The 16,031-nt window shown below is 42.1% G+C and overlaps 1 protein-coding gene and 1 pseudogene across 3 annotated transcripts in view; both read left to right on the top strand.

Annotated features, from left to right (window-relative positions):
* The window catches only part of MEGF10 (multiple EGF like domains 10), a 425,111-nt gene that overhangs the window by 124,655 nt on the left and 284,425 nt on the right, over positions 1 to 16,031 (top strand). The gene's annotated exons all lie outside the window — the stretch shown is intronic.
* LOC147017039 (uncharacterized) lies at positions 13,336 to 15,613 on the top strand (annotated as a pseudogene).

Here is a 16,031-nt window from a genome sequence, read left to right as displayed (position 1 = left end):
GCTTATGTTGATGGGAACTCATGAGCCACACATAATGATGTCCCGAGTTAGTTCAGATTAATATTTCAATGCACGTATTTCAAATGGATATTGTCCACTTTAAACAATGCAAATCTTTGTTTGTGTCAAATACTGTTCAGAGTTTTGTACACTCTGAACTGTTATGTTTTCGCTGCACTGAGCTCTCTTCCCTCAAAATTTTGCTTCATGGACACTATCGTGTTAGCTGAAAAGAGTTTTATTTTAATCCAAACCAACACAAACAAACATTTTAAGGCTAGAGCGGGTGTTAGCCTTGCTGGTCCCATGACAATCTTCTATCATGGTTCCCTTTTTGAGGCAATGTTTTTTTATGGCCAGACGCCAACCCTTTAGTCACCTCTTATGATACGCCCGGATATGGTGAACCTCTTTGAAACCGTGGCAAACCAGGAATCCAAAGCAACATTACATTATATATGTACATGTATGTGTATATATCTTTATATATGTGTGTGTGTGTATATATATATATATATATATATATATATATATATATATATATATATATATATATATATATATACACAAATATGTATATTGATTAGTCTATGGGAATCCCACCAGACATGGAGATGAGTCTATCCTTGACATGCATTTTGGGAAATAACTGTGTGAGGACCGAGATGTTTGTATGCATCTGTCTGATCAGATTCTGAAATCCGTAACAATATATATGTTTTTATATATATATATATATATATATATATATATATATATATATATATATATATATATATATATATATATATATATATATATATATATATATATATATTCACTGATCCTGACATTGGCAAAATCTGACATTTGCAGAATTTTTCAGGAACGTATACCCCTGGAATAGCAGGGTCTGACAGTTCTAATAAATGTCAGTATGTCAGTTAGTCCATCCGTCTGTCTCCTTCATAACTTCAAAACCATGAAACCTTGTGGCCTGAAACTTTGCAGGCATACTTAGGGAAATTCAAGGAAGTGCATGAATGAAAATTGGGTGTTTGGGTTAATTTAAACACCTCTTTTGAAGATAATTAATGGCTTTATTTAATTATCCTTTATCAAGGCTCATCCTTGGTCACCTCACTGACCCTCGCTGGGGTCTTAATTCACCCTTTTTTTGGCCTGCTCAACAATGCCTTGATTTGGAACAGGCTGCAATGGCTTCTTCATGATCAATTTTTTTTTTTGTTTTCACTTTCCTCATTCACATTATCGAATGCCTGATCATCATACATACAAATATCTGGATACATTGCAATGCTTATACATGTCTGGAGACACCAGCATTCATGTCTTTATATCATTTCCACACATGCCGTCACCTCTATAAACTCTTAATCTCAGCCATATGTCAAGATTTAAACTTCCTTTGACCTCAGCAGCAGTTCCGACTACTAAAAAATAAGTGTTCATTTGTCGAATTTGGACATTGCTTCACATTCCGGGCATCTCTGGGTTTATGGTGTTTATATTACTGATCAGCAATCACTTGTCAAGCCAGTGGTTCCTTATCAACCATTTTGTTGGAGTGCTTGCTTGAGTGCTTAAGGCACATAGTGAGCATGATACAAGCTGCCTGGTTGTTCGTGTCCAAGCCATGGCCAGACACGATAAAAGTATTTGCACTGTTACTGAATATCTATCTATAATTCCAGCAATATGTGTGTGTGTGTGACCGCTGTTTCTCGACAAACTCTGGTCCGATCTAATTGAAGCTTGCCAGGTATATTGCTGGGGACCTGAGGATGTGCCTTTTCAAGGTTTGATATTAATCGGACAAGTGCTTCCCATGTTATGGCCATTTATTTACCAAACCAATGGGAAGACACGTTGTTGCGTGGGTGTGGCCGATGGGGAAGGGAAGCACAGCCGCGTTCCCCATTACGGGTTACAACGTAAGGACTTCCGGATAATGATGACCTTGTGTATTCTAATAATTTCTCGATTTCTTATGCGCATTTATAGATAAACACAATGCCCCAAGTTATGATCGTTTTCATATTAGCCGGTGTATAAATGTCGGTAACATCAGAGTGCTGGTATGCTCCGAACCAGGAAGTAATTTTTTTTTCTCTCTTCTCTTCTCTTTTTGTTTTTCCTTGCCACGACATTGCGAAAAGGTAAAATACGTTGGCGCTAATTGAATAATTGGGTATTAAAACGAAATTGCGAATAATCGTAACTGCGAATAATATCGAACTTCCGGGTCACACACGTATGGGCACGCGAGAGTGAAGAAACGGCCTGTGGTTTATTTTTATATATATATATATATATATATATATATATATATATATATATATATATATATATATATATATATATATATATATATATATATTATCCCTGTGTCGTAAGAGGCGACCAGGGTTGCGTCAGGAAGGGCATCCGGCGTAAAACATGTGCCAAATCACGATGCGGATCATACGGATGATCCGCTGTGGCGACCCCTAACGGGAGCAGCCGAAAGAGGAAGAAGAAGATATATATATATATATATATATATATATATATATATATATATATATATATATATATATATTATTTTTATGGGCACGTACTAGTATCAATCAATTTGAACAAATTTCAGGCTCTACTCGCCTGCGTTTTTCCCCGCATTGCCGTGCAGTCCCTCGGGTGGTGGCTCGCTCGCTGAACATGTGCAATTTATTTCGAATTTTCCTCTTTTTGCACAATCTTCTTGCTTTATATGAAGAAAGATCACTTTGACAGAGATAGATACATATAAAAAAAATAATTATTTTTTTGTTTTTAACATTTTCTTCAATGGTTTCATTGGAGTGCTTGCTTGGAGCGCTCTTCGAGCTTCGATCTCTACAATCTTCCATGGCGATACTGCGGTATGGTTCTCCATGCGGACATCTCCGGTGTTAAGAAGACAAAATAGATTAGATGATTACAATAAGTAAAAAATGTTTTCAGTTGTTACAAAGCATTGAATCACCACGTCATGGCAGGATAGCCATGAGGTACACACTCGCCTCTGAGCTGTCTAGTCAGAGTTGGAATCCATCCCGGTGTTTCACAGGCAGGACAATTCATCAATGTGTGGCATCCCTCAGATGGACGTTAAACTGGGTATCCCATCTGCCTGTATTTGTTGTTGGACGTTAAAGATCCCATGGCGTCCTTCTTGAAGAACATGCCAGTTATCATCGGCACCATGAACAAATATTACAAAATCTTGGCATGACTGATTGTTGGAAAGGCAATGACAAACCCCCTTCGCATTTAGCCCGAGCTAAGAAACTGCTTTGGCAGCACCAACACTCGGCAAAATGTCGAGTACATCAAAATCTCAGATTATTTTTATTTATCAGAATTTGTAATTTTTTAATCGTTGTAATTGTATTAATGGCTTTTGCTGATGCACTTTTATTCATTGTTTTGGATCTTTTTTGAAGTTTCTGTCTGTGATTGGTTTTTATTTTTTTATTGAACAGCTGTTGTGCCATTTCATATAACTATATAATAGGAATTTCCAAGTCTTTAAACGAGACAAAACTGCATCATCAGAAAATTACATCATAAGGGATTCGTTTAGTTTAATTGCACAAGAAACAACAAAGGAAGTAGAATATTCAAAGCATATATTATAAAGAAAAAGGTATCAAGTGTGTCATAAGTTTCCACAGCAAATGTTTTTGCGTGTTTTGCTATGCAGAAGATATTAAGTTTACATTGACGATGCAGTCCATGGGACGTGGATAATTACTGTCTGCTTATTAAATGCATGCCCAAGAGAGTGTGTCCATTTCCCATTGTGATCGTAAGGTGCCTGTGAGGCACAATGTCATCTCAGAAATTTGCAAAGGTCTGTTCAAATACCATTCTTCCTGGGGAAAACTTTTTTGTATGAACACATTTGGCCTAAATCATTTTGGGTATCACTTATCTCGAAAATATCAAACTCAATATTAAAATGGCATCACCAATTATAACAGTCACTTGTGGGGATGCTTCAGGTCCAAAGTTGTGATCACTGTGTGGCCTTGATATTAAACTATGCATGCAATGTGCAACGGATGTTAAATACTCTCAGGAGTGGAGGTGGAAAACACGTTGCGTTGCATATTCACTGATGAAGAACACTTCATGGTTGAAACCATGGCCTTGATCCTGACCTCTTGTGGCTTGTAAAAGCAGGTGGTGCTGTTTTTTCCTTGAATATAAACTCTTCCAAATACAAATGAGGTTTCCTTGTCTTCTTTACTCAAACCTCTGTTATCACACTTAAAATGCACTCAACTGCTGTACAAAGCCATAAAGCAAAGCACAAGAAAAGGAACTGGAGTTACACATCAGTCAGACTGTCTAAAGATGGTCGATTTCATTCTGGAATCGGGATCCAAGCCAACCACCTCGGGAATGGAAAAACCTGTGACAGAAGTATAACCTTCAGTACTTCCATGTATTTTGTATTCCTTGACCTACTAAATGTAAGACTGACATTTTGGTTCTTGAATGGATATGATGACAATCTTCGAGTATCCTGTCCTTTTTCTTTTCTTTTTTTTTTGCATGCATGGTCGAGGCTCATGGAAGAGGTTTTTTTTTGAACAAATGGAGTGTTTTGAAGATGCTCCAACATAATCTGTCCTCAAGTTAATGAGAAACACCACTGTATAAAAGTCATTTATGGGATGAAATAATCTCTGTCCAAAACTGAACATAAAGTTATATCGCAAGCTTTGATGTTTAAAATCTTCCAATTAAGGTCACCCCATGAATGTTTAAGTTTAAAACAGATTTGTTCAACAGTCTTCCAATGAAGGTTATTTTAAGATATACTCATGAAATCATATGCTTTGCTTTCTCTCCTTATTGATAATTCACTCATGATATGTGCAAACATATGTTATGCATCAATACATTTAAGTCATCATGAGGGCAATTGATTGACATATGACTAATTTTGTTTTTTTAGAAATTTCTAATTCACTCATGCAGAACACAATAAAAAAATAGGACCGCTGGATCTGCAGCTTATTTAGGCCCTGGCCTAATGTTGTAACTTAATTTGGGAGCATTCTGACTCGTGCGTCTGGGGAGGAAGATTTTTTTGAAGGAATTGATGCGAATTTCCAATTGTTTTTTTTAACTAAGTCTGCCATTTTGGCACACTACTGGTCATGTGATCAGCATGGCCTCCACAATTTAACATCAGGACCCTGTCCTAATGTTGTAACCCAAGTTTGGTAGCATTCTGACTGATGGGTCTGGAGAAGATTTTTGAAGAAATTTACTGTTGGCCATTTTGACCTGCGTTAAGTCATGTGACTGGTACTAGCTTTGCAAATCCTGTTATGTCAGGAGAGGAATGTTGCTGCTAAATTTTCGCCAGATCGGCCCAGCGGTTTGGCCAGATAATCCGAAAAAGGAGATGGATGGAAGGACGAATGGACAGTGCATGATAAAAATACCTTTTCTGGAATTTAAATTCCAGATAAGCCAATGTATGTTAATGTAGTTAAAAAGCTCCTTGAACTTCCTCAGCCAAGATGTAGAATAGATTTCTTCACAACCTGAACTGCAATTTTCCTTTCGTCCTTGAAACTTTTCTCAGTCTTGTTTTGGAGTTTTACTTTACATTGTCAACGAGAACGGTACTCAGTAGAGCGCATACCTCTGCCAGGCCCAACAGTTTATGTTTTGTATCCTACTGATAGGCCGGATCTGCATCCAGAGTTTTACTAAAATTTAATCAGCTTGTTCTTCACCGACCCACTCACGCACCAAGTTTTGTCATAATCCGTCCATAGGTTTTTGAAATATCATGCAATATATAGTTTTTTGTCCCGACCTTTCAATTGTGAAGAACCACTTAAAGAATCATTGTATCTGGATCCGCATCTTCAGCAAAATCAAATTGGTTCGTCCTTTTCACACACATAACCTGCTCACCAAGTTTCATCCGAATCCGTCCATAACTTTATGAAATATCGTGCTACATATCGTTTTTGGCTTCATCTCTCAATGGTGAAGAATCACTTAATGTATGATAGTATCCGGATCAAGCTCTCCCCAAAATTTAATCAATTTGTCCTTCGTGCACACCCAACCTGACCACCATGTTTTGTCCGAATCCGTCCATAACATTTTGAGATATCCTACTCACAGACAGACAGACAGAAGATAGGGTTGGAAACACACCCTCTGCCCAACTTTGGTGGCGGAGGTAATTAGTTGTATAGATGGGATTCATTGTTGTCCTCCTTACATACAGCTATAAACTTCATCACATTTATTTCTGCAATAATTTTATACCTTATATTTGTTTGGAAAGAGTGAATTCCAATAGGTTATATAAACAAGCAAGTGAAAGTTATCTGGAAAATAAAGGACAATCAATGGATCATAAATTGCTTTCGGCACATATTACTTAATGAATCGTACACTGGCAGCATAACATTACAAACTAGAAGGGCACTCGGTACAGCACATACCTCCACCATGCAACAATGCCTGATCCATGAGAGCATCTCGGGCCCAACATATTTTTGAAATATCGTGCTGTATATCGTTTTCCACCCTTTCTCTCAATGGTGAAAAAATCACTTTCTCCTATTCAGATCCACATTCACGATTCTACTATTCCAGGGGTTCTCAAACCCAGGGTCATGACCCAAACTTGAACACCCCCCCCTCAAAATCTCAGTTTTTGAGGGGGGGTTTCATGTCAAAAGCATTTTCTCTGACAATTTTTATCATAGGTACACTAGGTACCAGTATCATTTGGGTTGCGAGGCAAATGTGATTTCAAATTTTGGGTCATGGACAAAAAAGTTTGGGAACCACTGCACTATTCAGATGTGCATGCTGGATTCAGATCCACTATTCAAATGTGCATTCAGATATTTTAATCTATTTGAGAGGTGGAGGTCGGGCTTGGCAGGCAGTCTAACTACCCTGGTGCCGGGCACGATTCAGATGTGCATGCTGTTCGTAATGTATTTGCACCAACCAAGGGAAACAAGGTCGCTGGTCCAGATTGTATTTCTTGTAAAGTTTTGAGAATTAAATCTTCACCAAAATCGAATCAATTCGTCATTGTCACATACACAATCTGTCCATCAAGTTTAATCCGAATCCGTCCCTTACATTTTGAGATATCATGATGTATATCAGTTTAACCCTATCTCTCAATGGTGAAGAATCACTTTAAAAAAATTCTCGGAGCCGGATCTGGATCTTCACCAAAATCTAAGCAGTTCGTCCTTGTCACACACAGAACGTGCCCACCATAGTTCATCTGAATCTGTCCACAACTTTTTGAGATATGCTGCACACAAACCATCAGACAAACAAAACAGACATACAGACAAACAGAGACAGACGGGTGTGAAAACATAACCTCGTTCCACCTTCGATGGCAGAGGTAAAAATTGTATTTATTTCTAAACATCACAAATTAAACGCTGCTGTGCATGTATTCTTTAATTACCAAGCCAATACTCATTGTCTGGTTATACTCCCTTCTAACATCTAACATGCTTCTAACATCAGAGGCATACACAACACGTTCAAAGACTCAGTTTTACATTTTGTGCAACTAGTGTCTGCCAGTTATGATGGTCTTCATCTGTCGATAAGATCTGTGGACACCGCCGTCTCGGTATCTAACTTCCAAGCTTTGGATTTCCAACGAGCTGAAGGACTTAATTAAGCCAAAAATGGAAGTATTCTCAAATGGAGATAACCACAATTGAAAGTTCTTCATAAATAAATGTATTAGCCAGCGACAAAAGTCTGAAACAGAATATAAACAAAAACTAGTTTGGGATTTCATAGAAAACAATTGATATGTTACTTGGCAGAAAATGGCTCAAAAGACTCACAACAGACTGCAGTCAGGACTTTATTGATATAATCTGAAAGATTTTTTTAAATTGTAAATTTGATGTTTATGATTTTGCACTTTAAGACTATTCTGTTGTGGCGATATTCAATAAGCTATGTGATTTGGATGATCATCTTGCTGTGAATGTGCATGCTGTTCGTAATGTATTTGCACAAACTAAGGGAAACATGGTCGCAGGTCCAGATTGTATTTCTTGTAAAGTTTTGAGATTGTGCAGTCAACAACTTGCTTCGATATTTACATGGTTTGGCAGGATGTTCTTGACCCTCGAGGAATGCACACTCACCTCAATGCTCTCGAGCTTGGGTTTGAATCCCGACCCAGTTATAAAGGGTCATCTCATTGTTTCACAGGCAGGCTGATTCATCAATGTGTGTGCCATCCTTTGCATGGACATTAAATGGAGGACCCAACTGCTGGCATTAGTTGGTGGACGTTAGAGGCACCCTTGCCAAATTTCTGCCTTAACCAGCAGATGGCATTGCCTTAGCTGCACAGTCGCATCCTAAGCCAATGATGCTACCCCGCAGCCTTTTGCTGCTTGCGAAAGAAGAAGAAAAAGGTATTTACATGCATTTATCAATTAATTTTGGACAGTCGTGTAATTGCACCACTGCTGCATCGCTACCTGGAATTGTCATTGGATGATTCTACGAGGTCGGTGGCAGACAGGATGCCATGGACATCTCTCATGTCTGTGATGTTGTTGCGGCAGTCAGGGGTGCTGAGAGAGGTGGAGGTCGGGCTTGGCAGGCAGTCTAACTACCCTGGTGCCGGGACCTAATTGAGGCCCGTAATTATTCCTTCATTTTTTTTGTTTCATATAATGATTGTTTGTGATGATAAAACACCCAGGGAGGGGGGAACTTTATTTTGTATCTCCCTCTGAGCCACTCAGAGTAATTCCCTGGGATGGACAGTGACACACTCCCTCATAAAATCAACGACTGTGCGAACAATTTGACAATCATGATAATGATGTAATGACATCAATGAACATAGGAGTGTTGGTCACACGCCATCCGGATGAAGTGTGTTAAATTAATCTGCAAGTAGGAATCGATGAATAACACTCAAATATCTCTTAAACATGGCATTTGTTTGTGACGGCGAAAATACAGAAACCTCCGCATACTATAGGTCAGGTCAGGTCAGGTATGGGAGCATGTGCCAGAACAGCACGTCGCTGCGTCCACTTTCCGCCGGTACTCCAGGGGCCTCCGTCTGGCCATCCCCTAGGCAGATGCCAGGCCCATCCCCATCTCCTTGAGATGATGGTCAACCTGTTGCAACCATGAGGCACGTGGTCGACCCACTGGCCTCCTCCACTCATGAGACTCCCTCGCTGAGAGAATCTGGTGAGCAGGATCAGAGTCAGGAAAACGAGCCACATGTCCATACAGCCGCAACTGACGCTCACGGACTATGCAGGTAACAAATCTCATCCGAGTCTCTCTCAGCAACCGCTCGTTGGACACAAAATCCGACCAGCGATAGCCAAGGATTCTCTGAAGAGACCTGGTACCAAAGGAATTAAGTCTCCGTCTCAGATCCTTGGTCAGAGTCCAAGTCTCGCACCCATAGAGCAAGACTGGAAGTACCAAGGACCTGAAGACTCGGACTTTCGTCCTCCCACACAGGTACCGGCAGCGCCACACCCCATGATCCAGTGAATCCATGACTCCCCAGGCCCGACCCAGACGTCTATTGACCTCTGACTCGCAGCCAGCAGAGACATGAATATCACTGCCAAGGTAAGTGAATCTCTCCACGACCTCAACATCCTCACCACAAACAGACACAGACAGGACAGCAGCATCCAAGATGTCACCGAAAGCCTGGATCTTAGTTTTGACCCAAGAAACCCGTAATCCCAATGGCTCCGACTCCTCATTCAGCACCTCGAGGGCCCCCAAGAGGATGTCTAAAGTCTCCGCAAAGATGACTGCATCATCTGCAAAGTCAAGGTCCGAGATCTTGACATTCCCAAATGACTCACCGCAACTTGATCTCTCCGACATCCTCCCTAGAATCCAGTCCATACAAGTGCTGAAAAGTGTGGGGGCAAGTACACATCCCTGACGAACTCCAGTAACAACTGGAAATAAGTCAGACATGGTACCACCACACTTCACAGCACTCTCAGTACCAGAGTAGAGTTCAGACATCAGATCGATCAGTTTCGGTGGCACCCCACGAAGACCAAGAATCCTCCAGAGTACATCCCGATTCACTGAATCAAACGCTTTACAGAGATCAACATAGGCTGCAAGCAGCCCCTGCCGAAACTCTCGTCTACGTTCGGTGAGGACACGAAGTGCAAGGATACGGTCAATCGTTGACCTCTTTGGTGTAAAGCCTGACTGCTCTGGACGCTGGTGCTCAAGCAGATGGTGGCGAACCCTATCGAGAATTATCCGAGCAAAGACCTTGCCCGGCACTGAGAGCAGCGTCACCCCTCGGTAGTTGTTGCAGTCTTGGCGATCACCCTTCCCTTTCCAGAGAGGGACAACAAGGCCCCTCTTCCAGTCAGTTGGGATGATGCCTGTGTTCCAGGCAGAGCACAAAACTGCATGCAACGACACGAGTGCAGCATTTCCACCAGCCTTGAGAAGTTCGGCATGGATGCCACAGATCCCTGGAGCTTTGCCCCGTTTCAACTGGTTCACCGCAGCCCGTGTTTCCACAAGCGTAGGTGGACCACAGTTGATTCGAGGGTCAGCAACAGGGATTGTAACACCCTTGACGTCCAACTCGACAGTTGGGGGATCAGCCTGGTACAACTATAGGTTGCTTTTCTAAAGAAAAAAAATTCAAGGGGGCCAGGATGGAGGAAGCCCAACACTTTGTGTTGTCCCAGGGCTCATTCTGGCTCTTGACAGCCCTGGCAACAGTTACATACCTGATGATGATGATGATGATTATGATGTGTTGTAGTTCCCCAACTTTGGAAATCCTCAATTATCGTTCCAGTACCAAAGCTAAACAAACCCAGTGAGTTGAATGTTTACTGCCCAGTCGCCCTGCCATCTCATGTTATGAAGTGTCTTAAAAGGATATTATTGAGATTTTTGAGTAATGAAGTTTTTTTTTTGATCATTTTGAATTTGCATATGAGGCTAATAGAGTTGTTGAGGACGCTGTGCTCGTTTACCTTCAGAAGCTCTTACATAATTTAGATATTCCCAAGATCAGTGATTTTTTTTTTCTTCTGTAGTACATTGTCAAGGATTGTGGAAGAGCTTGTATACTGAATGGATCAGGATGTAACAGACAAAAACAGCACACAAAACACATATGCATGGGGTGGACAAGTTGGACACAGAAGGAACCTCCAAGGATGGAAACTGGAAGGAGGGGGGACTTGGGTGAGGTTGATGAAGGTAGAAAAGATCATGGCTCCAGACCGAGGCAGATTTGAGGCGGTGGTAAATAGCCGCCCCAACAACCCAGAGGAGGAATGAAATCAAAGATGATGTGGAAGCTCATTCCAAAGCTGGGGGGGGGGGGAAATAAGTAAAATGAATGGAGGTGAGCAGCGATCCCAGTTTCAGGCAGTTCCACCAGAAGGGGGCTGATGGCGGATCACGTGAGCCCCGCAGAAACCCGGGAGCTGGGAGGGGGAACAATGGATGGAAAGAGGAGAGGGTGCAAGACCAGAAAAGAGGCGGTGGAAGATAGAAAGACCACTGACCTGCCCATGATAGCGTAGCGACAAGCCCACAGACCCAGCCCCATCATGGGAGACCCCAATAATCTTAAAAGCCTTGGTTTCTACAGTGTCAAACAAAGCAAGAGGTGAGGCAGAGGAGCCAGCCCAGAGAGGAGAGTAGCACTCAACAAGATGTAGATGAAGGCCTCGCAGACGGACAGGAGTCCAGGTGCACCAAGGAAGGACTCCGTCTGAAGGAAGATGCCCAGCTGGTGGCTGGATTTGGAGGCCAATCCGGAAATGTGAAATTATTGACTTTTCTAGGGTTTTAATACCATCATACTATGTATTATAATTGACAAGTTGCTAAAAATGGATATCATCCTTAAGCTTGCAGTATTAATTTACATTTATGTTATCGATAGAACACAATGGCTAAAGTGCACTAGCACGGTATCAAGTGTTAGATTTTTGAGTCTAGGCACACCACAAGGTTGTGTTGTTTCCCCTATTATGTTTTCTTTAAAAGCAGAAGTGACTGTTGTAGTTTAAGTCCAAACTGTGGTGTTATCAGATATACAGATATTGTAATCAGTGAATTTCTAATGAATGAAGCAAGTGAAAATGTGAATGAAGTTAAGAAGTTTTTAGACTGGTGCAATCGGAATCATCGAGTTATCAATGTCAACCAGACAAAGGAGACAATTTTTGATTTTCGCTATTAATCAGGAGGCCACGACCCTTTGATCATTTGAGATCACAGTATACAACAGGTTTCTAGGTATAATAATCTGGGCACAGCAATCGATGGCAAATTTAGATTGAACAAGAATTAGCATGTGTTTGCTTGTCAAGCAAACCAAAGAATGTACTTTTTAAACAAAATTGAAACAGTTTCATGTCGAAAACATTATTTTAGTTATTTTTTTTTTATGTCAGTCTCTGATCCAAAGTAATCTCACATTTTAGTTTGTGATGCACATTTGGTATCTTGTCAAAAGAAGATATAAAAAATCAAGAAAAAGAGCAATCAAAGATTGCAGACCCTCGCCAGGACTTCTTTTGAGTGGTGTATGTTTTTATTTTTAATAGGTTTGAGGGTAAATCCAATATAGCTGCCAAACCATGGGTCTGATCAAGTTGAAATTTAAAACGCGTGTTCCCCTGTCTGTACTCGATCATGATTGTGAAGTTTCATGTCCATTGATTAAGCGGTTCCAGAGAAAACATAACTGAATATTTTTATTCAATCTAATATGGCTGCAAAGCCATGTGACCCATCAATTATTCCTAAACACACTTGAACAAGCAATGCTTGGGGAACACTTGTGTGAAGTTTCCTCTTGATTTGTCTCGCCATTCTGGAGAAGAAGTTTTTTTTTATAGGTTTTAGGTTAAATCCAATATGACTGCCAAACCATGTGACCAATGGCATCATATGTGCGAATATTTCCTTCCTCATTCTGGGGAGCCAATCAAAGTTTGGGTGCTCAGAGGGCCTGCGCGAAAAAAATCGGAAAAATTAACTTTTGCCAATATTGACTTGTGGGATGTCTAACTCGGGGTTTTTTGGGGTGCTGAATTGATTCCAACCATTAGATTTGAGGAAAAATGAATCCCTGGCTGTCCGTCTAATGCCCTGATAACATTCGACCTACCTATATGGTTGAAAGCAACGCAGATAGTCATTCAGTCTGAATTGCCCATCATCACAAGACTAGGTGGGTTTCACCTCCTGAAAAGCTTCCTCGGGTCCATCGGGATGGTCATGGCTGACTCTGGGCTACAAGAGGTCATACTGCTAGTTTATCCAGGCAGCACCACAGCAGAACACATCCTCTCAGGCGGGGCTTATGCCAAGGCCATTCGGTTTCACCTTCTTGCATCTGCAGGAATTGCCAAGTTCGTGCTGAGAGGTGTCTTCAGTGAGCAGGAGTACGAAGACATGGAGGACTTCATCAGGACTGCAAAAGATGAGAAAACAGGGAATCAAAATTCCTCTAATCTAACATATGCACCAAGGACAGTCACTGTCTTCAAGGAGAGGATGGCAGAGAGATTGAAGATCTTAGCTGAAGGAGGAAGGACACCAGCAATCTGGGTCTGGTACTATGGCAGAATCGACCTCATCGAGGTATTCATCAGGAGTGAGCGCGTCCCAGACCACACAGGTCATCTCAGCTGCATCATTGGAATGTTCAATACCTTCGCAGCAGCAGGCCACCCTCAGTATGCAAAGGGAGCAAGGCTGTATGTACAGCTGATGCATCAGTGACAGGAGAGTCTCATATTCCAGGAAACTCGATCCAAGTTCACTTTGTACGGCAACCATGTAGTCAGGTTCTCAGACCATGAATGGTCCGGCACATGGACCAACATCACGATAGAAACCACACTCATGCGTGAGGAAAAATCCTCCGGTGGTCTAAACAGAGGCCGCTTTTGGAATGAGTCTTCTCATAAGTCTTGGGTTCAGACTCTGAACCACTTCTCGTTCATTCACCAAGAGCGAGAAAGAAGCGTGGTCAAATGTGGGGTACCTGTCCACACCGATGTTAAAAGAGCCAAAATGAAGAGAGGTAACGATACTGTCAACACCATAGTTGGGTGGTTGGAGGAAGTCAACCCTTTCAATGCCACACGGGACAAGAACACTCTGGTGTCCTTCTCCACTGGGTTCAGCAGCACTCCCGAAGACCAAGTCAACGCTGATCAAACAAAAGAAGTTGGCAGAGCCATACAGGCTAAGATGGATGGGAAAACTGTTGTGGATGCAATGGTAACCAAACACAAGGTCAAATCACTTGCAAGCCTCAGATCTGGACCCAAAGTCAATGGCGAGAAGCTGGACATTGACTCACTGAAGCTATTCAACCGCCTCATTGTCATCAGTGAGCATGAAGTCAAGACCAAAGAATCTCTGCGCTTTGAGTTGACGCCAAAACCGATGTCTCTGTTTGACAAAAATCAAAAGTTGCGAAAGCCAGACAAGGCTGCCCAAGCAAGGTCCCTGGAGGCATGTGTGGCACCTGTCGAACAACCCCCTCCCCCCACACAAGCCTTGTGGCTGATGGTGGGTGGCTCCTGCACAATGTCAAGTGGGAGGCTAACCTTACTTGGAAGGATGTTGCCGAGAGCTACCTCCGGTTTGTGAAGTCCAAGGGGAGCCATCGCCTCCGGATAACGGTGGTCTTTGACCGATATGGCAGCTCCACCAAGGACCATGACCACTTGAGAAGAACACAGAATGCATGCTGTGACATTCAGATTCGTCTGGATCTCAAAATCATCATTTCAAGAGAAAAGTTCCTCGATAACAAGAACAACAAAGCCCAGCTAGTTCTGCTCCTTGCCGAGACATTTAGTAGGAATGGAATCAGTGTACAGAAATGCTCCGATGATGCTGACACCTCTATTGTCCGCGCAGCTCCAGATGAGGCAAGAGAGTCCCCTGTCGAGGTGAAGGCTGAGGACACAGACGTCCTGGTTATGCTGATTCATCATGTTGCAGACCATCCAATCTTCCTCACGACAGCCAAAGAAACATCTTACGATGTCGGAAAGATCCGGGAGGCCCTCCCAGAGATATACCGGAGGTATCTCATCTTCTTGCACAGCTTCTCTGGCTGCGATACAGTTTCTGCAATTTTTGGGTTTAGCAAACCAACTTTGCTAAGCAAGCTCTGCAAGACTGATGAAGCAGAGAGGGCGATGGACGTGTTTATGGACATCCGAGCTGAGAAAGGTGATATCATTAAAGCAGGCTGTGATCTTTTCATGCTCATGTTCCATGGGAAATCCTCCAAAGACTTGGAAGACTTGAGATTCGACATCTTCAGCAAGCCAGCTGCTACTGGGAGCATAAAACCTGAGAAACTCCCCCCGACAACAGGAGCTGCAGCACAGCACTCTCTCCGAGCTTACCTCCAGACTAGAGACTGACTGATGCTGCAAAGTCCATCGTTGGATGCCCGGGACTATGGATGGCAACTCACTGAGCAAGGATATGCACCAGTCCCTTCTATTGCACAAGACTACCTCCTGACGTTTGCCAACTGCAACTGTGCGGGGGACTGCAGCTCACTCAGGTGCTGCTGTAAAAAGCAAGGAGTCAAGTTTATTTCTGCTTGCGGCATCTGTCATGGTAACCTGTAAGTTATCTGTCATGGTAACTCTTGCCTGAACATAAACCAGCTGGATGACAAGAGGAGTGAGGAAGATACTGGGGAGTTTGATGAATAAGGTTGTAAAAGCTGACGAAGCAACATTTCCATTGAGCACAGTTCTGTTAAAAATGTCAATAAAATACATTTTATATGATCAAGGAGTGTTTTTTTCTCAAAAATAATGGTTGGAATCAATTCAGCACCCCAAAAACCCCCTAGTTAGACATCCCACAAGTCAATATTGGCAAAAGTTAATTTTCCGATTTTTTTTCGCGCAGGCCCTCTGAGCACC

Source organism: Eptatretus burgeri, chromosome 11 (assembly GCF_056783735.1).
Source record: "Eptatretus burgeri isolate ZD-2024b chromosome 11, Ebu_testis_v1, whole genome shotgun sequence".
NCBI classification, from domain to species: domain Eukaryota; kingdom Metazoa; phylum Chordata; class Myxini; order Myxiniformes; family Myxinidae; genus Eptatretus; species Eptatretus burgeri.
This window is presented reverse-complemented; position numbering and strand designations above follow the sequence as displayed.